The 21,540-nt window shown below is 34.5% G+C and overlaps 1 long non-coding RNA gene and 1 pseudogene across 2 annotated transcripts; one reads left to right on the forward strand and one right to left on the reverse strand.

Moving 5' to 3' along the window:
* The first annotated feature begins 11,024 nt into the window (after positions 1-11,024).
* On the forward strand, positions 11,025-13,997 carry LOC125187705. Of its 2 annotated transcripts, none has more exons than XR_007170652.1 (2): positions 11,025-11,233; positions 12,589-13,997. It is a non-coding gene; the product is annotated as an uncharacterized LOC125187705 (long non-coding RNA). The 2 variants fall into 2 exon arrangements; XR_007170653.1 differs by having other exon boundaries at positions 12,870-13,997.
* Positions 13,998-17,004: 3,007 nt separating this feature from the next.
* Positions 17,005-17,348, reverse strand: LOC125191359 (annotated as a pseudogene).
* Positions 17,349-21,540: the final 4,192 nt, after the last annotated feature.

Genomic DNA, 21,540 nt, shown 5'->3' on the forward strand with positions numbered 1-21,540 from the left:
TTTGCTCGTCTCCTTATGGTGTAAACCATTAAGACTTGCTAGTCTTTCTATGTTGCACTTCTATAAGTATTCTGAATCTCTTGAAAAATCAAATGATTCTAACTCATAGTGCATCAAACAGACTTTCTCAACTCTCAAGCTATTTAACGAAATGTTAAAATCTTGATAGTCTAGATCAGTTCGAACAATTGCTAAGTATTTTCTTGGCCTTAAGACTAAGAGCCATAAATACTTTATCATTCAATGATTAAGAAGTTGATGTGTTGTTGAATACTCAACCTTGTCGCACTTATATTATTTTAATACTATGATGCCTTAAGCATCAACCATAAAACAATAGTTGAGCATTAATAGCTCCCACTGCAACAAAAACCTAACTGGATCAAGATCTCTTACTTAGAAGTTGCATTTTCATGTAAGTCATTGTCCTTCTATAAAAGAGGTCAATCCAACTTACAAAGCATCCTCACTCGCTTTAAACAAACTTTAATGACAATTCAGGCTCTCCCATTTCCATATCTAGTCTTTTGTTCAAATGAACTAGGACTTACGAAAAATGCAGCCTTTATGAATTCGTCATCTATCATGTTACTTTCCTCTTACAGTAATATAACGACTAATATTCTGAAAGTTTTCTACTTTTCAGTTAAACCTTTCTAGTAGTCATTTCTTATTACTTTAGGCGATGACTTGAGTCAGAAAACTATTTGAGTGATCAAAAGATTCCTCAAAACATTCTGTCCCTTTAGGATATTCCAATTGAATCATCTAGACAGATTCTATTTATATCCATCTTTCATCGTCACTAACCAAGACTTGTTGTGCTACTTAAAAGAAAATAGCTTGACCTTATTCCTCAAAGAGCTTGTCAAGTACATGCATAATGCATTTTCGAACATTCTTCGTAGAATTTTGTCGAGGAAATGGAGGACATGAATCGGTGAGTATAAACTCAAGGTTTTCAGCGATGAGAATCTTATCCATTTTCGTTTCCGGTCTACATAATTTTGGCATTCGAGTTTACTTTCTTTAAGGATCGCAGACAAATATTGAATGACATAATGAAGATTTGGCAAATAAACTTATTATCACATACTTATGCTCAATACATAATCGCAAATGACCACAAAATAATTATGTATCTTGCAACTGTAAAATCGAAAACAGGTACCCTCCAGAAGAGGTCAATACTCATTCACAACTTTAACATTTTTACTGGTCACAACACCGACGAATAGTCCAGAGACCACAAAATGGCATGACCGCCTAATGTTGTCTAAGCACGACCATCAGATTTAACATTACAGAATTTTATCTCTACAACACACTCCCATGACAATGTTCACGTGCTGATGACAAAATTAAGCTATCTCATAAATTCTGATTGAACCCTGAAACTCGTAGTTCCTTAGGATTATTGTCCTCACAGAGTGGGTGGCGATAATATTATGAACCACTTTCTAGTTCATTCTATTTATTGTGTGAGAAGTCCGCCCTTATGAAATTACTGTTTCGTAGGATTATTGTCCCTATAGAATGGGTGGCGATAATATTAGAAACTAGCTTCACAAAATTTGGCAGACCAACCGATGGAGACCGTATACAACACACTTGTTGTAATCATCACTTAGATATTTTGTATGGTTTTTGCATAATTATCACATAAGCAAATAAAGCAGATAATCCACTTAAAATAGATAAACACCAAATAAACAGATAAATCCATTTAATGCATGGCATTTAAACACACAGGATAATTATCGACAATTATTTAATCTAGTCAAGGGAGAACCAATTAAATAATTAAGTTTTATATTAGATAATAATTATCCAAATTTATTTGGGATTTATTCAAGATTTTATTTCGATAAAATCAAATCCTACAATTCAAGATAACGTTGATCTAGGATTATCATTATTTAAATCGTATTAGGATATTACTAGATATAAACATTTCCATCATAATCCTTAAGATAAATAAAATCCAATCAACCAAGATTTATACAAATCTTAATTCTATTTAGAATACACATCCAGAATATATCAAACATTACTTAGGATTTCTTAAATAAATAAATTTATCTAAATCCAATTAAATAAGGATTTTTTTATATATCATTGACATCCTAATCTATCGGACATAAATCCAAAAGATAAGGATAACTTGGATTAATACTTATTTTAATCCATCTAGGATTTGTCTTAATAGAATTAAATCTATTCAAATCAATTAGATAAATTAAACTAATATAAATGTTTATCCTAATTCATCTAGGATTTATCTTGGGAATAAATCCATATAAATCCATAGAATAAGATAATATTATATTATAATTATTCAAATCCATCCAAGATTTATCTAGGAATAAATCCATATAAATCTATAAGATTAGAATAAAATATTACATTATCACTATGCAAATCCATCTAGAATTTATCTATGAATAAATTCATAAAAACTCATAGGATAAGAATAAAATAATATTATCATTTATCTAAATCCAACTAGGATTTGTGTAGGGATAAATCCACATTAATCCATAGGATATAAATAAAATATTAGATTGTCATTATCCAAATATAACTAGGATTCATCTAGAAATTAAATCCCTACAAATCCATAAAATAAGGATAAAATCTATAATTAATCCATGATTTAATATAAAATTAAATCTTTTATAATATATAAAATCCACAAAAGATATATTCAAATCTTATTTATAAATTATTCTTGAATTATTTCCAAATTTGAATCCAAGGATTTCGAATCCCTAATCAAATTCTGGAAAGTAAAGTGACAGTCGACGCAGCCATCTTCGCCCTCTGCTGAACGAGATTGACCAGCTGCCGGCGTTGTACCACCGCAAACTGCTCGCCAAATTGGCCAGTTCGCGGAACTGCCCAGTGCTAGTCTCTCGCTGCTGCGACAACAGCTTCCTCCGAGCCCGGAAATTGCCCAAGAAAGGCTCCCACTCGAAAAACAGTCGTAGCCGGCAATCTGCTGTTTGCGTGACGACGTCGCTGCTGCGTCGTCCTCGTCACCGCTGCACGCACCCCACCTTCGGGCTCCCACTCGAACAAAACCTGTCGTTGCTCGGAGATGTCGCTGCTGTCACAAAATCGTGCACAACGCAGCCATCTCCGTCGACGTTCGAGCCCCGGAAAACCTCTCCGTTCATGGCTGCTGCTGCGACGCTGCCTGCGCAGCGGCTGCTGTCTTGGCTATCTCCGACGCTGGTGTCACACCCGTCGCCGCCAGACCGCCGCTGCTGCTTTGTTTCCAAAACTCCGACGCTGCAGTGGAATCTTGACATCGCAGTGCAATTCTTGATTTGCCGACTTGGAATTCAAATTCACGTTAGGCAAATATAATTGATCAAGTAATGATACCATATGTTTTGAAGTCAACGTAATCATAACATAGGTTTAACCATCACGTATCTTGAATTAATTACTAATCAAAGGCAAAGCTTCATTAACATAATTAATTCACGTAACATACATAATTCATTGTTAGACAAAACCACGACGAATATAAACATGCATTCAAGCAATTCACATAACATGAAATTAATCCACATAATCAGAGCCAAAAATTGGCTCGGATACCAATTGATGGAGTTTGGTGCCCCTTGCACAACGGAAGACTTGTACAAAGCAAATAAATCAGATAAGGATCTATTTGTCTTATTAAGCGATTAATCAATTCACATGTTAAACAGATAATTGCATGCTAGAACGCAAATAATCCATGCTTAGAAAATATAAATCCTAAACATGATTTCTACGGTTTAGAGTTACCGATATTGATTCTCCAAAGAATCGTCGATTGCTCGCGCCTTCTCCACGTGATGATCTTCAATACTAGACCACGGATCTTCTCTCTGGTTCCCGAACTGTATCTCGATATCAGGGTGGACTGCTCTTATCAAAATACTAGGACTCGAATAAAGAAGACAGAAAAATTCCTCACGGAGGAGAAGCTGATATTCTCACGGAGGAGAAAATCAAGAAAAATCGTCCCCTTCTTTTGAGAGAGAGGGACGTTATTTTCATTGTAAAAAAATATGAATAGTTTTGTCTCCTTTATTCTCTTACTTATATTAAGTTCTTTTTGGGTCCAGACAGAGATCTATGGAAGGTTTTGGATATGGGCTCCCCCAATTAGCTTTTTACTAATTAAATTGAACCCACAATTTAATATAAGCTTTAATTGGAATATTACGAGCAGCCACTACAGAAGTAATATTGAACTCTCCCCATCCAAATCCGAAATTACAAGTAATCCGGGTTTCCACTTTGTTTATTATTTATTTCCCGCGCTTAAGATATAAATGTCCATTAATTAATTAATGTCTGCTATGGACTTAATTAGTTAATATCTTATTAACTCCAAGAGTAGACTTAGCAAGAAACATTTATATATTATTCATAGAGTAATAAAACTCCAACTGGCCAGTTTTCTGAATAATAAAACCTTGTTCGAGCTCCTCTTAAGGACATTATCAAACGAGACTCACCTCGCGCACGTTTCAACATAATAGCAATCTTAGCACCGCTAGATATTAATCACCACTACCCAATATATCGGGATTATTGGGTTGCGAAAAATCCGCACCATTTGATAAGTCAAAGTAGTGCATAATCAATGCCGTATGCTCAATGCTAACATATGTAGATTAAGAAATATTATTTTATCAAGACCTAGTCTTTCGGTAGATAGCATAAAGACACGTCTTGTTGTTAGATCCGTTCAGTGCTATACCACACCAATGTCATCTTATTTCAGTAAGGCTTAGAAATATACGGACTGACATTGCAACCTTTCACGATAGGTAGCCAAAGCCTATCTAGGTTGTGAAATTCTTCTTTCTCTTTTGCAAAGCATTGCATAGAACCGACTGTAGTTACCTTAAAGTGGACGCCGTCCACAACCAGTCTACTAAGCAAAAGTCTTAGGCTTTGTTTGCTTCTTATACATTTAAATGTTTATAAAACATCTTATAAATGCACAAGCAAACACAATGTAATAATATACTGATTCTATTCGTGCGAAACTGCTCGAATAATACTGAATCGGGTTAAAAATGGATTGTAGAGTTTTACGTATACAAGCAAGATTCTATTTGCGCGAAACCGCTCGAAACATGCTTTTCATTATACCAACCTAACAGGTGGTTCATCTGCCGAAGCCTCATCTTCGACCTCATTGGCAACCTGCAGTGCATATGCCATCATATACTCAAAACCATACCTCAACGGAGGTTACACACCTGTCCTCCTAGCTCTGTCAAGAGCGATGCTTGTCTGATGAGCTTGTGAATGAACATCCGAACTAGAAGTATCGGTAGTAGCTTTAGCAGTAGTGTGTTGATCTTCTCCACCTTGGAGTTATGATTCACTTTCATCGTGAGTGACTTGCAGCTCCACCTGTTTATCAACACCTTCCAAATTCTCTGCAACAATTGACTTCATAGTAGAGTTAAGTATAGAATTTTCATGAAACACCACATTCTGACTGAGAATAATTCTATCCTCTGAAGATGACCAGATTCTGTACTCCTTAACTCCTTCTCCATAACCAACAAATACTCCATTCTTAGCTCTTGGCTCCAATTTACCCTCACTGACATGATAGTAAACACTACTTCCATAAACTCTCAACATAGAGTAATCTGCAGGTGAATCAGACCATACCTCGTATGGTGTCTTGTAGTCAACAGTGTGAGGACCACGGTTGATTAGGTAACATGTCGTGTTTACTTTCTCTGCCCAAAACTTCTTAGTCAAACCAGCATGAAAGATCACGCATCTCGCTCTCTCCAACAATGTCTGATTCATGCGTTCTGCTCCACCATTCTGTGGTGTATGTCTAACGGTGTGATGGCGAGCAATCCCTTCACTCCTGCAGAACTCATCGAACTCAGAAGAACAAAATTCCAGACCGTTATCTGTTCTCAATCGCTTGATCTTCTTCCCTGCCTGGTTTTCAATTAGAGTCTTCCACTCTTTGAACTTCTTGAATGCTCCATCTTTATGTTTCGTCATAATTACCCAAGTCATTCTCGAGTAGTCATCAATTATCGACACAAAATACTTGTGTCCTCCAACAGATTCAACACGTGAGGGACCCCAACAATCAATATGAATGTAGTCAAGCGTGGGGTAATTACACTATTCATTCAAAATGTTTAACCATTGTTTCAAATTAGTACAAACAGTTTTAAGTTAGCATATATCATACAAAAAGTTTGGCTAATATTTCAAATTAGTGCATTCCGTTAAAAAAAGCCACAAACACCGTTACTCTTATCTTATTTTTTATGCTATTCTTGCATGATAATATTTCTTCAAATAATACCTCATGCATTGCCATATAGACATCTTATCATACAGTAAATATGCAAATAATTGCAGCTAATCTATATAAATAATTTTCAACCAATTTTTCATCCTCCCTAACTGCTCACACAAACAATTCCACCTTATCTTCGATAAGGTATATAAGCCATAAATTATACTCCTATATTTCAGTGGATTGATTCATCTCCTTCTAGGTGACCATATAATTTTTTTCTATTTCCTTATCCTTCTTAATTGGTTTTAGTCTTTTTTTCATAGACAAACACCTAGATTCAATCTCTTTCTCCCCAAAAAATAAAATAAAAATGAATGTGCTGCTGCAACTATAGTTTTTGGATGACGAGCAGCACCGAAATGGCCTTCTTCCACCCCAATTTCGTTATCCAAACTCCTTATGAAGACACTTATCTATTCTAAGCATGTTTTTAGATGACATAATTTTGGAGTGAATAAGATGAAAAGTAAGATAAAGTAACGGTGTTAATGGTTTTTAACGGAATGTACTAATTTGAAGAACTAATCAAACTTTTTGTATATGATAACTTAAAACTTTTTGTACTAATTTGTAACATTGATGAAGTATTTTGTATGAATGGTGGTATAACTACCCCAGTCAAGCATCCCCTTCGTTCGATGAACACCCTTCTTTGGAAACTTGCTGCGATGAAGCTTCCCAAACACACAGTGTTCGCAGAAAACAAGTTTCTGCACTTTATGCATAGAAAGAAAATCACGATTCGACATGATTCTCATGCCACATTCTCCCATATGACCGAGCCTCATATGCCACAACTTGGTCATATCCTTGGTTGCGACCTCGGATGATGCAATATCAGCAGACTCTGCCACGATGGAACCTCTGAGAACATACAAGGTACCCCGTTTCAACGCTGTCAGAACCACCTTCGAACCTTTCAGAATGCGTATTACTCCACATTCACCTTTGAAATTGAACCCCTTACTATCAAATGTACTCAGGGATATCAGATTCTTCATCATATGTGGAACATGCCTAACATCGTTCAAGGTACAGAAAACCCCATCATGCGTCCTAATCCTGATTGAGCCGATGCCAACCATCTTGCAGACAACATTGTTGGCCATGGTAACATTGTCTCCATTTATCTGCTCATAAATGGTGAAATACTCCATGTGAGGACATAGATGATACTAGGGCTGGTACTTTTTTATACGACACGAATCTGCACGAAATTATTGGGTTTGAATCAAGTCTTATTGGATGCGGGTCATTATTGGGTCGACCCACTAAGAACACGAAAAATTCGGGTCGGATGTGGGTTGGTTGAGGGTCGAATGCGGGTAACCCGCTAAAAATTAATATTATTATTTTTATTTTGAGTAAAGATAAAATTTGCAAAAATTGTATGCACAAAATGCCCTTCAAATTTTAAAATGGATAATATTAATTTATTTTGATTAGATAGCATCATTAATTACATATTTTTGTGACTAATTTGACCTTATTTGTAATTTTTCATTATTCATTTATACTGTTGTACAGATATGTAACAGACCCTTATTAAAAAATAAAATTTTAGAGAGATAATCATCCATAGTATTTTTATGGAATAATAATGGAATAATTTTTTATTCATTTTATTTAAACTATCACAATAATAAATTGCTTTTTTTTTACAAAGTATAAATTAGGAAAACACTCTTTTGTTTGGAAATTCTCTCGTATTATATTTGAAACCATTGATATTTTATCATTAATTCCTAACTTTTAATTTTGAAAATAATATTATACATATTGGTTGATTATTCTATCTAAAATTATTAACAATATAATATGGGTCATTCAATGATAAGACATTGTTGGACTCAACACATATAATGCTAATACAACATTCAAATATATAGCACTTGTTGCATAAATTGATAAGATCATGAAAAATTATTATTACTATATGATAAATCACAATATTTTTAATATTTCATTTACCGTATTATTTTAATATTTATTTTATAATTATTTTCATAGTGTGTAATAATATCATAATAGAGATGGTATGATGATAACAACATGTGGAATCCAACGTATAAGTTGTAACCAGGGGCGGAGCTAGGATTTTATTGGAGAAGGGGCAAAAATATAATACATTGGAAAAATTATGTACTATTTGAGAAGGGGAATTTAGTGTGGCTGAAGTATATAATAAAAAATTCATGTATAAATATATAAAGAAATGAGTGGATGAGGAGGGGCAAATACCCCACATAGCCCTAAGGTGGCTACGCCCCTGGTTGTAACATATCCTTTAATTATATGACTACTATATAAATTGATATATGTAAATATTATGATAAACCACAACAAATTTTATACCCATATTATAAAATTAATTTATGATTAATAATCTGTTATATTTTATAGTGCATCAAATGATACATAAGAGCTAGTTCGACGATAGAAGGTTATTGCTCTCAACGTCCACCTAGGCACGTGACACAATCTTCAAGTGTATTAGTTAATATATTCAAAATATATAATTATGTCTTCATTCATGTAATTTTTTATAATAATATTAAATGAACATGTAATGACCCTACTTTGCATATTTCTCCATGTGTTATAATATATAGAAAATATTTAAAATTACAAGCTTCAAATTATATTTCAAATTACAAAAACTAAAGTAGTTTAAAGAAATGAAATAAAATACAATGTACGTGAGAGATCCAAATGAAAAATAGTACTAAATCAATTAGTGTTTAGAATAAAAATATAATTTGAATAAATTTATGAAAAATAAGTTTATACTTATATATACAAAAAGTTAATTAAGATATTATGTACTAGCAAAACTAATCTACAAATAATTTTATAATATAATTTATTACTATTATATTCTTTTTATTTTGATTTAATAAATTTAATTTAATTATTAGTATTTTCACTCTTTTTGTTTTGTTCTTTTTACTTCTTTGGTTCTTTTAACTTGTTTCAAATTTTTTTGTTAAAACTAGAAAAAACATGATGTAAAATATTTTTCTAAATATAATAAAACATTTTTGTTAAAATTATATAAACATTTTTGTTTTTGAATTCTAGCCGAAAGCATGTTCAATATTTAATCAACATTAGAGGCTATAATGTAAAATTAATGCTATAACTAAAATAGATAAATTCCTTGACTTTTGAAAATGATAGAAAATGACAAAAATAGTAAAATACCCTAAAATAGGTTGTTGGCGTGTTGTTATCGTGTCGGGTCAACCCAAAGTGGTTCGTGTCGGTATCGTGTTCAGGTCGATATCGTGTTGTTATCGTCGTGTCGGGTCAACCCAAAGCAGTTCGTGTCGTTATTGTGTTCTGGTCGTGTCCGGGTTTGAAGGTGGCGGGTTGGGTTCGTGTTCGGGTTTGGGGTTTCCTTAACAGGTTGGGTTCGGATTTGGCCTTATTGGGTTGGGTCGTTATCAGGTCAACCCGATAACGACCCAATCCGCACGATTTGTCAGCCCTAGATGATATGATGCTCTTGAATCCAAAATCCACACATCATTACAGTGTGGCTGTTCATCCGCAACCAAGGTCAATTCTTTTTCCGAATTTGTGTCATTAGCTTCTGCCACAGTCGCAGAACCGTTAACATCCTCTTTCTTGCCCAATTTCTTATTTATCCTTAGACAATGAACCTTCCAATGCCCTGGTTCTTTACTATATCTGCAAATACCATCTGGCTTACGGGCTCTATGAACTTTTGAACCTTTCGAATTCTGCTCCTTCGGTCCAAATTTCTTCTGTCCCTTACCCGTAACTTATAATCTCGATGCCGAATTTTCTGTGGCTGAACTCGTTGCCTGTTGATGATCCTCTCTGATGTGACGGGCAAATCGAACATTCTCCAACGACAAAGTTTCCTTGCTAGTCATACAAGACTCAACAAAGTTTTCGTAAGATTCAGCCAAAGACACAAGCAAAATTAAAGCAGAATCCTATTTTCTACTTTAACATCAACATTCCGCAAATCTAGCAAAATTTTATTCAAATTTTCTAGATGGTCTCGAAGGGGCAAACCTTCCTGCATGCGTAACCGAAACAAACGTTGCTTCAAAAGCAACTTGTTGGTCAGAGATGTGACATCCCTAACCTGAAACATGCATCATTTTGCATATTGATATATTTTTATTTATCTTTATATATTTTTATTATTAGTTTTATAATAAATATTATATATATGATAGTTATATATGTTACATAAATATTCAAAAGGTATAAGGTGTGCATGGGAGTATATACGTGGTAGATTTTATAAATAAGTATTATTAAATAGTCATACAAGTTATTAGTTATAATTATGTAATATTACGTATAGCTGAGTAATTAGTTAATTTAATAGATTTGTGTATGGTATAATAGAAAACAATTAAATATGTACATATAGATGTTTTAATTGATTAATAGTTGATGCAAATGTGCAAATGTATGTGGTGGGTCCAGCTTAAGTACACGTGCTACATAGTTGGATATACTATAAGTCAGTGAAATATAATAGTACTAATCTTATCGTTATCAATTCAAGTTTTTATCTAGAAAATTTACTATGATCTCCAATTATGCCACGTCTTTACATGCAAAAGCGAATTGATATAATATACAGATATGTAAGTCGGCTAACTATTTGCCCGCGGGGGAGTTCTAAATAAAAATTCCTATACTTGTTAAAGGAGGATATATACATAGAGAATTCGGTTAGCATACAAGGAGAAAGTCACAAAGTTTAAAGAAAAAGAGTTGAACTTTCGGAGAGGAAATTCACACAATCATCCATCCTCTTTTAATTTTAGAAGTGGAAATAGCATATTTTAAAATGGGATCAAGAATTCGATCAGATGACACGTCCAGGTGTGTATAAATCACTTTTAATTTTACATATTTTATGTGATTAAATGTTATGTGTTAAATGGAGTGAATATTTGAATTATATAATGTGAGCCTGAAATAGTTATGTGTTAATTGATATTGATGGTGTAATATGATTTGGATATGTGATATGTGCAATGGATATGTTTATCTATAGTATTGGAGTTAATTGATGGAATATATTGATATATAATTGGTACAATGGATATGTATTTATATGACATTAGACTATCATGAATCATGTGATTAAATAGGATCTGTGACAGCCTTGCACTGGATCTGAAATTTTAGAGGGACCTATGAGTCCAAATACAGAGGGACCTATGAGTCTAATACAGAGGGACCTTCAGGTCAAATACAGAGGGACCTTCAGGGTCAAATACAGAGGGACCTATGAGTCCAATTACAGAGGGACCTTCGGGTCATAGAGGAATCCCGGGCAGATACCAGGCTTGATTTGTCACGAAATAATAATTTGAAAAGAGTGGCATATGCATACGTATATGGAATTAATTTTAATATTTGTTGATTATTGTTTTATATATTATTAAAGAATATATTGATATCTGGGATGTGGAATTAAAGGTAAGCTTTATATACACTGAGTTGTGGCTCATATAAACCACTAATATTTTTAGGATTAAGATATCAGTGAAGTTTTTGATTGATATGGGTCATAGGAACTCCACATGTTATCAGGGTCGGCGCCTAACACGTTTTGGCAACCTTCCCCTCCTCATCAGTTTTTCATTTAAATAAGTGTATAGTATATAGAGTGTTGAGAGGGTCCCACTACAGCTCAGAATGTTTTGACATATGTACTTGATAAATATTGTTGGGTTCGAACCTATATAAAATGTGCGTTTTATATACTTAGCGTGTGGATTATTTATTCTAAATTTTGAATTTATTTATAGTAAGTGCATACGTCATAAGGGTTGAGGTGTGACAGTTTAGGTGGTATCAGAGCAGGAATAGAATCCCGCTGGGACATAGCATTCGGCATATCATATGATACATTTCAGTTAAAAGTTTCATTTGCATTTCAATTTTCATAAACATGTGCCACTGAGAAGAGAAGGGTCAGCCGCTCTGCATCATCTATTAACTGTAGAAACATCTCATATACATGCTGCATCATATTGGAATTTTTGGTACATGGACCAATGATGAGGTAAAGAGGTAGAAAATTTAAAGAGCTCGGAAAAGTAGAATTGTTGATTTTATGAGACTAATCTGACTGATGGGATATAGTTAAAAGTGATAGAATCAGTGTTCAATCAGATGAGTTGTATGTCAGAAGAAGTTTTTGATTATATGATATCTTTTCTTTGAAGCAATACTTACTCTTGGTGGGAAACAGTCCCACAAGCTATGATACAACCTCTGGTATTCTGGTATTCAGTTCAGACAGTTTTTCTAGAGAACTCAATGCTAAATATATGGAAAGAAGTGTATTGTGATAAGAAGCAGAGAAGGTTTTATGTTTGTTGATTATGAGCTGACATTATTTCAATATACACGGTTTTCTAAAGAAAGTATTGTGAGTTAATTCGATTGAACTGCCAGTGGATATTGATTCTTTCATACACAAGTTTTGATATTATTATGGGTATAGATTGGTTTTCACTTCATCGAACCAAGGTAGCTTGTCAAGTAAACGAAATGGCAATATAATCATCGTGACGGGATCGAGTGATATTTTACGGTAATCAATATATTGTTCCAGGTTTTCTTATATTATCTAGATCGGCTTTTTGATTTATTGGAAGTGCAGATTTATCTGGATTTTCACCTTATCAGGAGATATATTTCTCTATTGAGCACTGCATTTATTTTTATTTCTACTTATCAACCGTCTTCATTAGAGTTTCAAGAATTTAAGAATCAGGTAAAAGAGTTGTCTGCTAGAGGATTTATATGACCCAGTGTTTCATCTTGGAGTGCACCAATATCATATTAGAAGAAGAAAGACACATTCCGACTTCATATACACTATTGAATGCCGAATCAAGTGACAGTGAAGAATAAATATTCATTACCGAGGATCGAAGACTTGTTTGATCAGTTCCAAGGTACACAAATGTTTTCGAATATAAATCTTTGATCAAGATACCATCAGTTAAAGATATAGCTAAAGAAAATATTGCAGAGACAACATTTCGAACTCAATACAGTCATTATGAGTTTTGCTTATGCCTTTTGAATTATGAGTTTTTCTTATGCCTTTCGAATCAACAAATGCACCTACAATTTTTATGCCACTGATGAACAGAGTCTCTCAACCATTACTGGAACGGTTAGTAGTTCGTTTTATTGGCGACTTGCTTGTATATTCATGAATTACAGATGATGATGTTAATCACTTACGGTCAGTATTTCAAGTTCAGCGAGATGAACAACTCTATGCTAAGTTGAGTAAAGGAGGGTTTTTGCTAGAGCATGTGGCATTGTTAGGACACGTGGTATCAGGTCGTGTAATAGAAGTGGATCGACAAAAGATTGAACTGGTTTTCAACTGGAAATATTTCTTTATTATTATTCAATTGATAATGAAGTTAGTACGACAGAATTCTTCTTTTATATGGAATGAAGCATATCAAAAGAGTTTTAATGAGTGGAAGCATCAGTTGAATATGTCACCTATTTGGTTATCTCCGCAGGTACAAGATAATATGTTATTTATAGTGATGGGCTGAAACATGGATTTGGTTATCTTTTGAGTTAATGGAAAGTTTATTGCTTATGCGTCGTAACAATCGCAAGTACACGAAGTTTCTTATTCTATTCAAAATATGGAAATATCATGGAGTCGAAGAGGCGACTTGGGAAACATAGGAAAATATGAGAAAGAACTATCCATATCTATTTATGAGTTTGCAATTTCTTTGAGTACGTTAACATAGAGAGGAATGAATTTTGCAGACAAAATTCTTAAAGAGGGGAAGAATTATGACATACCTAACCTGAAACCTGCATCATTTTGCATATTGATATATTTTTATTTATCTTTATATATTTATATTATTAGTTGTATAATAAAAATTATGTATATGATATTTATATATGTTACATAAATATTCAAAAGGTATAAGATGTGCATGGGAGTATATACGTGGTAGATTTTATAAATAAGTATTATTAAATAGTCATACAAGTTATTAGTTATAAATATTACGTATAGATGAGTTAATAGATTTGTGTATGGTATAATAGAAAACAATTAAATATGTACATATAGATGTTTTAATTGACTAATAGTTGATGCAAATGTGCAAATGTGCAAATGTATGTGGGTATGGAAGGACACGATACATGTATATATTATATGCATATTATATGCAGAAGAAATTAGTGATAAGGGTCCAGCTTAAGTATAGGTGCTACATAGTTGGATATACTATAAGTTAGTGAAATATAATAGTAATAATCTTATCGTTATCAATTCAAGTATTTATCTAGAAAATTTATTATGATCTCCAGTTATGCCACCTCTTTACATGCAAAAGTGAATTAATATAATATACAGATATGTAAGTCGGTTAACTATTTGCCCGCGGGGGGTTCTAATAAAAATTCCTATACTTGTTAAAGGAGGATATATACATAGAGAATTCGGTTAGCACACAGGGAGAAAGTCACAAAGTTTAAAGAAAAAGAGTTGAGCATTCGGAGAGGAAATTCACCCAATCATCCACCCTCTTTTAATTTTAGAAGTGGAAATAGCATATTTTAAAATGGGATCAAGGATTCGATCGGATAACACGTCATAATTAGGGATGTATAAATCACACTTTTAATTTTACATATTTTATGTGATTAATTGCTATGTTAAATGGAGTGAATATTTGAATTATATAATGTGATCCTGAAATAGTTATGTGTTATTTGATATTGATGGTGTAATATGATTTGGATATGTGATATATGCAATGGATATGTTTATCTATAGTATTGGAGTTAATTGATGGAATATATAGATATATAATTGGTACAATGGATATGTATTTATATGGCATTAGAATATCATGAATCATGTGATTAAAGATGATCTGTGACAGTCTTGCACTGGATCTAAAATTTTAGAGGGACCTATGAGTCCAAATACAGAGGGACCTATGAGTCCAATACAGAGGGACCTTCGGGTTAAATACAGAGGGACCTATAAGTCCAATTACAGAGGGACCTTCGGGTCATAGAGGAATCGGGCAGATACCAGGCTTGATTTGTTACAGAATAATAAATTGAACTGAGTGCCATATGCATACGTATATGGAATTAATTTTAATATTTGCTGATTATTGTTTTATATATTGGTTATAGAATATATTGATATCTGGGATGTGGAATTAAAGGTAAGCTTTATATACACTGAGTTGTGGCACATATAAACCACTAATATTTTTCAGGAATAAGATATCAGTGAAGTTTTTGATTGATATGGGTCATAGGAACTCCACATGTTATCAGGGTCGGCGCCTGACACGTTTTGGCAACCTTCTCCTCCTCATCAGTTTTGCATTTAAATAAGTGTATAGTATATAGAGTGGTGAGAGGGTCCCACTACAGCTCAGAATGTTTTGACATATATACTTGATAAATATTGTTGGGTTCGAACTTATATAAAATGTGCGTTTTATTTACTTGGCGTGTGGATTATTTATTCTAAATTTTGAATTTATTTATAGTAAGTGCATACGTCATAAGGGTTGAGGTGTGACAAGAGACTTCGTCATGTATAGACTCTCCAACTTCATCCAAAGGGCAGCAGCCGTTTCCTGATCCACAACTTCGATGATAACATCGTCAGACAGGCACAACATGATGGTCGAATGGGCCTTTTCGTCTATGGTTGTCCACTCCTCATCATTCTCCATTGCCTTCATTGTTTTGTGCGTTGCCCACAAACCCTACTGCTTCAGCAGGGATCACATTGATCTGCCATAAGCCAAAACTATTTCTCCCGGTGAATTTGTCAACCTTCACATTCAGAACATACGTCTTTGATCGATTTACCAGAAAACCCTGGCAGCGGATTTCGAAATCCTAGTCCGAAAACTAGACTCTGATACCAGTTTTAATCCTAGTCCGAAAACTAGACTCTGATACCAGTTTGTTATGACAAATAGGGTAATAGTGTAATCGACAAACAAAAGAACGTAATGAGACACAAAATTTATGTGGTTCACCAACATTGTGTTGGCTACATCCACGGGCAATAATGGAGAATAAATTGTATTATGACTGCGGTTACAGATACTGATGCGATTCCAAAATGCTGCTACTGCTAAGTTCTCGTGCCCTACTTCTATATAAATAGGTACAAAAGACAAACTAGGCTTGATACAACAATTAAGCTCAATAACAGAAATATATCATTATCAGCTTGATTAACTCAGCCATTTGGCTTGATCAACTCAGCAATGATTCAATGACATCCTAACAAATGATCAACTCAAGTTACAACCCCTCAGCTTGATCAACTCAATGATTCAAGGCATCATAACACACATTTTATTATAAAACTAATATACAAAAGTAAGACCTACATTCTACTAACTTTTTCAACTCACTTTTCATTACATTTCTTAAAACCCGTGCGCGGTCAAAGTGAAACGAATTATCTGGGATGAAGAGAGTAGAATAATATTCATTTCGTGTGTTGTTACTGTCGATCCTGAAGTAACATTCATATGAGATATTATTAAAACCACTAACAACAAACATCAAAGTCAAGCAAATAAGCTTTGCCACTAAGCACAAACGAAGTCCTCGGGCACATTCTTATTGCACACATTGAGGAGCAAGCTGAGAGAGAGTGGGGCATTAAGGTTAATCCCCAAAATATTAGCCCGAATCGCAGTGCAAAGGCAGATCGCAGCCTCGAGATCAACCAGCCCCACGAAGAGGCTGCCACATGGCGTTGTCGGAGGTGTCCCGATTGTCAAGTTGAGAAGGCTGCCTAGCAGGTTGGTGCGAGTTTTAGGGCATCTCTAGGGCACGAGGCGCTCGGCGGAGTCCAAGAAGTGGCCAACGTGAAGAAGAGTAGGTTGAGGGAAAGGAATAGAGCAAGTGAAGTGCTTCTCTTAGTGGCCATTGTTGCTAGATTTTTTGTTAAGAGTTTTTTTTTTTTTTGCATGAAATTTGAATGAAGTGATTGGGGTTTTTATAGAGAGGAAATTAGGGATGTCAATCGGGTTGGCCCATCGGATTTCGGGCCAACCTTACTTGGGTTGCGGGTCAATCAGGTGCCGCTCTACTGGGATGAAGTTGGAGAGCAACGGGTGCTAGGACCCGATGAAGTCGAAGAGATGATTGAAGTCGTTCGACAAATTCGTGGGAGAATAAAGGAAGCTCAGGACAGACAAAAGTCATACGCTGACGTCCGACGAACCGACTTACAATTTCAAGCCGGTGATAAGGTTTTTCTGAAAGTGTCCCCGTCGAAAGGGATAACGCGTTTTGGTGTTAAAGGAAAACTGAAACCACGTTTTATCGGGCCTTATGAAATTCTAGAAGAAATAGGACCCGTAGCCTATCGATTGTGGCTACCGCCAAGTCTCGGAAACGTGCACAACGTCTTTCACGTATCGCAGTTGCGAAAATATGTGTTCGATCCGAAGCACGTGATTCACTACGAAGAAGTCGCGTTGAATTCCGACTTGAGCTACGAAGAGAGACCCCAAATGATCTTGGACCGAAAGGTTCAGAATTTGAGAAATAAATCCATTGCTAGCGTGAAAGTACTATGGAGGAACCACGAATATGAAGAAGCCACGTGGGAGCTTGAAGACAAGATGATGGAACTGTACCCGGAACTTTTTCCATGAAGTACCAAATTTCGGGACGAAATTTCTTTTAAGGGTGGTGGAATGTAACGCCCCACTTTTTCAAACCCTAATTTTCGGGTTATAAAATTTTTGCATTAAATGCCTTAAATGCTTTGATATGTGGATTAATTGATGAGTGATTAATTACATGATGTCTTTGTGACCTAATTGTGTATGGGAGTTGAGATTGAGTTGAATAGTCAACTTGTTGAAAATATGACGTGGCTATTGAATAGTCAAAGATGTGGAAAATATGACGTGGTCGTTGAAAGGTCAATGCGTTGAGAAAAAGAAGAGGAAGTAAAGAAATGATTGATTTGGTGTGAATATTTGATGCGGAGTAATATAATTGTGGTGAATTATTTTCCTAATGGATGAGTGAGAATTAAATAGGAGCATTATTTAATCATGTGGAATTTTCGATCCCTCCTATTTTTATTTGGAGAAGGAATCATATTTTTCTTGGATTTAATTATTGGTTTGGGATAATTATCCAAATTAAATCCAAAGTCCGAATATTCCTTATTTTGTTGATGAAATTTTCGAAACCCTTGTCAAATAGTGGGATTTTCGAAAATCCCTTATAATATGGGAGAAGGGATTATTTTATTATATTATTTGATCCCTTGTTTATTCTCTTCCATAAATAAATGCAAATATCCTAGCATATCTTGCCAAATCTAAGAAGATCTTACCATATTCTAATTAAATTAGGATTTTAATTAATTCCTTGGAGTAGGAATTTGAAAATCACGCCTACTACTATTATTTGGGGAGGATTTATTATTTTATTCTGCTCCGTGATATTTTATTCTACTCCGTGAAATATTCAAATTAAATCATAGGCTAATTTAATAGCCTAGAATTCGAAATTCCCTATTATTCCTCTTCAAGTTTTCGGCCTCTTCAACAAACAAATCTACCCCAAATCTTTTATTATTTAATTGTTGGAGTATATCCTAACCTCTATAAATACATGAGAAATCCTAAACCCTAGCATCACAAATCAAAGCCCCACTCCCCCAAAATTTCAAAATCTCTCTCTCCCACTCTCTCTCAAATTTTTCTTCTACTTTCTCCATTAATTCTTCATCTTTTGGAGAAGAATTGAAGTTGCAATTCAAGATTTTGTTGAAGAATCAAGGCTATAACTTGTTTCTACCGTTCGTTCTATTGGAAAAGGTATTTTCTATATTAATCTTTCTTCTTCTACCGACCAATCGGTGTTCTTGAGTCCACATGCATTTAGAATGAGCGAAGGGGAAATTAATCGGTGAAATTGGGATGCATGTGATAAGTGTGTGTGTGTGTGACCGAGTGTGTATGTGCGTGCACGCCTCAGAAGGCGTGCACATGTGTTGTGTTCGTGTGTGTGTGTTGTGTGTGTAGAACACTCATGCGTGACACGATTTGATGATGAATCTGGAGTTGTTATTCGAATAAAAACGATATACTAATCGTACTTTGATTTTTGGATGATGATATTAAAGATTTATCGATGGGAAAAAGGGAAACGTGGGAACATTCATGATTTTGAATCAATGTTCGAAACTGATTTGTGATACGCCTAATTTAAAGGTGATACTTCGCGCTCTCAGCGTGATAAACGAGGAGAAGAGAATACTTTCGAGCTAAGCCGACGAGGTGGGCTTTCTTTTAAAATTAAGGACATTGTCCTAAACTGATATTGATGAGAATGAAATATGTGTTATCATGCCTTGATTTGTTTTGTCGTGCCTATCCCTTGTGGCTATGCCACTATTGATTTAATCGAATTCGGATCCTCGTAGAGCCGCAAACTCTACTTGGGTTAGTGTACACCAATGTTAGACCGAGTGCTGGCGTACGGGTCGGCCGGTCTAGTGACCTAGATTGCGGCCGCATTCCTTGTCATGTAGAATGAGGATATGGTAAACGTCGATGAGAAAAATGGTTGCGCGACCGTGATTTTGGATAAATGATATATATATATATATATATATATATATATATATATATATATATATATATATATATATTGTGGTGCCTCGGGCCTTTCTAAAGATAAAACCCCGATGGACACTTGAAAATGGCATGATAACTATTTTTGTGATAAAACTGTTTTCGGCAATGAGTCCACTGAGTATGATTATAGTACTCAGCCCTGCATGTGTTTTCCCTATGTGCAGGTTGAGCGGTGACGAGCGGGCGGCGGTGTTGAGTAGGAAATAATAACATGATCTGTTGAAACTTTAAGTGTCGTTGTGTCTTCATACATAGCTTCACTTCTCTCTTGGTCGCTTCCGCTAAAATATGAAAACTTGTGATCTTTTGTTGGGTTGAATTATTTTATTTCGTGGGAGTATTTTGGATATGAAACAGATGAGATTATTTTGGAACTTTGCTATTTCGGAGCATTTATTGTGATAGCCTTTTTTTTTGGATTTCATTGCTAAGGCATTATTCTTCCCCTACTTAATTGTTCATTAAATGCTCTGGTAAATTACCTTTAAATGAGACCCTAGCCTATGATCTTTGTTGCATTTAAGTCTTCCTAGATAGCGATCGCCATTATTATTATACCCTAAAATGGCGGGTCGTTACAATAAATTTGAGATATATGCTTAAACTCAATCATAAACATTATCAAATACTAATATTTGAGATATTTCGTGAAATTTTAATGCGTGTTTTAGAAATTTAAATATTTTTTCAGTGAATTTGAAGTTTTAAATTTATTTATCAATTATTATATTAATGAAAATTCAATATATAATTTTTATATTTAATGTAAAATTAAAAGTTATTTTTTTTATTATCTATATTATAAAATTAATCAATGAAGTGTCGAACTAGGAGTAAAATAAATGGAATAATAGAAATTTTATCGGGTTGCGGGTAATCGGGTGCAGGTTAATCGGATTTTATTTTATCGGACTAGAAATTTTCAGTGCTAACCTTATAAATTTGGCGGGCTATTCGGGCCAGCCCACGAGTTGCGGGCCGCACTGACATTGCTAGAGGAAATGGTGGATTCTTGATTGCTTGATGTTAAAGAATTTGTTTAAAACTAGGGCTGGCAAATCGTGCGGATTGGGTCGTTATCGGGTCAACCCGATAACGACTCAACCCAATAAGTTCAAACCCGAACCCAACCTGTTAAGGAAACCCCAAACCCGAACATGAACCCAACCCGCCACCTTCAAACAGATTACTCGTTGGTATAGCTGGATGTGAAAGACATCTATTGTTCAAAAAAAATCTGCGCTTTTCTAGATAATTTTTTTCTAAAATTCTAAAAGAATAGACTATGGACCCTATGGTAAAATCGCATAAAATTTTTCTAAAAAAAAAGAAGAATATTTTGAGTAACTTGTCCAAATTTGACTTGAATTTTCTAATTAGAAGGAGACTCATAATTAATCTTTGTCTTTCAGATCATTTGACCAATCGGAACTTCTTGATTTGAATATTTGAAAT

This window comes from Salvia hispanica, chromosome 5 (genome assembly GCF_023119035.1).
Source record: "Salvia hispanica cultivar TCC Black 2014 chromosome 5, UniMelb_Shisp_WGS_1.0, whole genome shotgun sequence".
Classification (NCBI taxonomy): Eukaryota; Viridiplantae; Streptophyta; class Magnoliopsida; order Lamiales; family Lamiaceae; genus Salvia; species Salvia hispanica.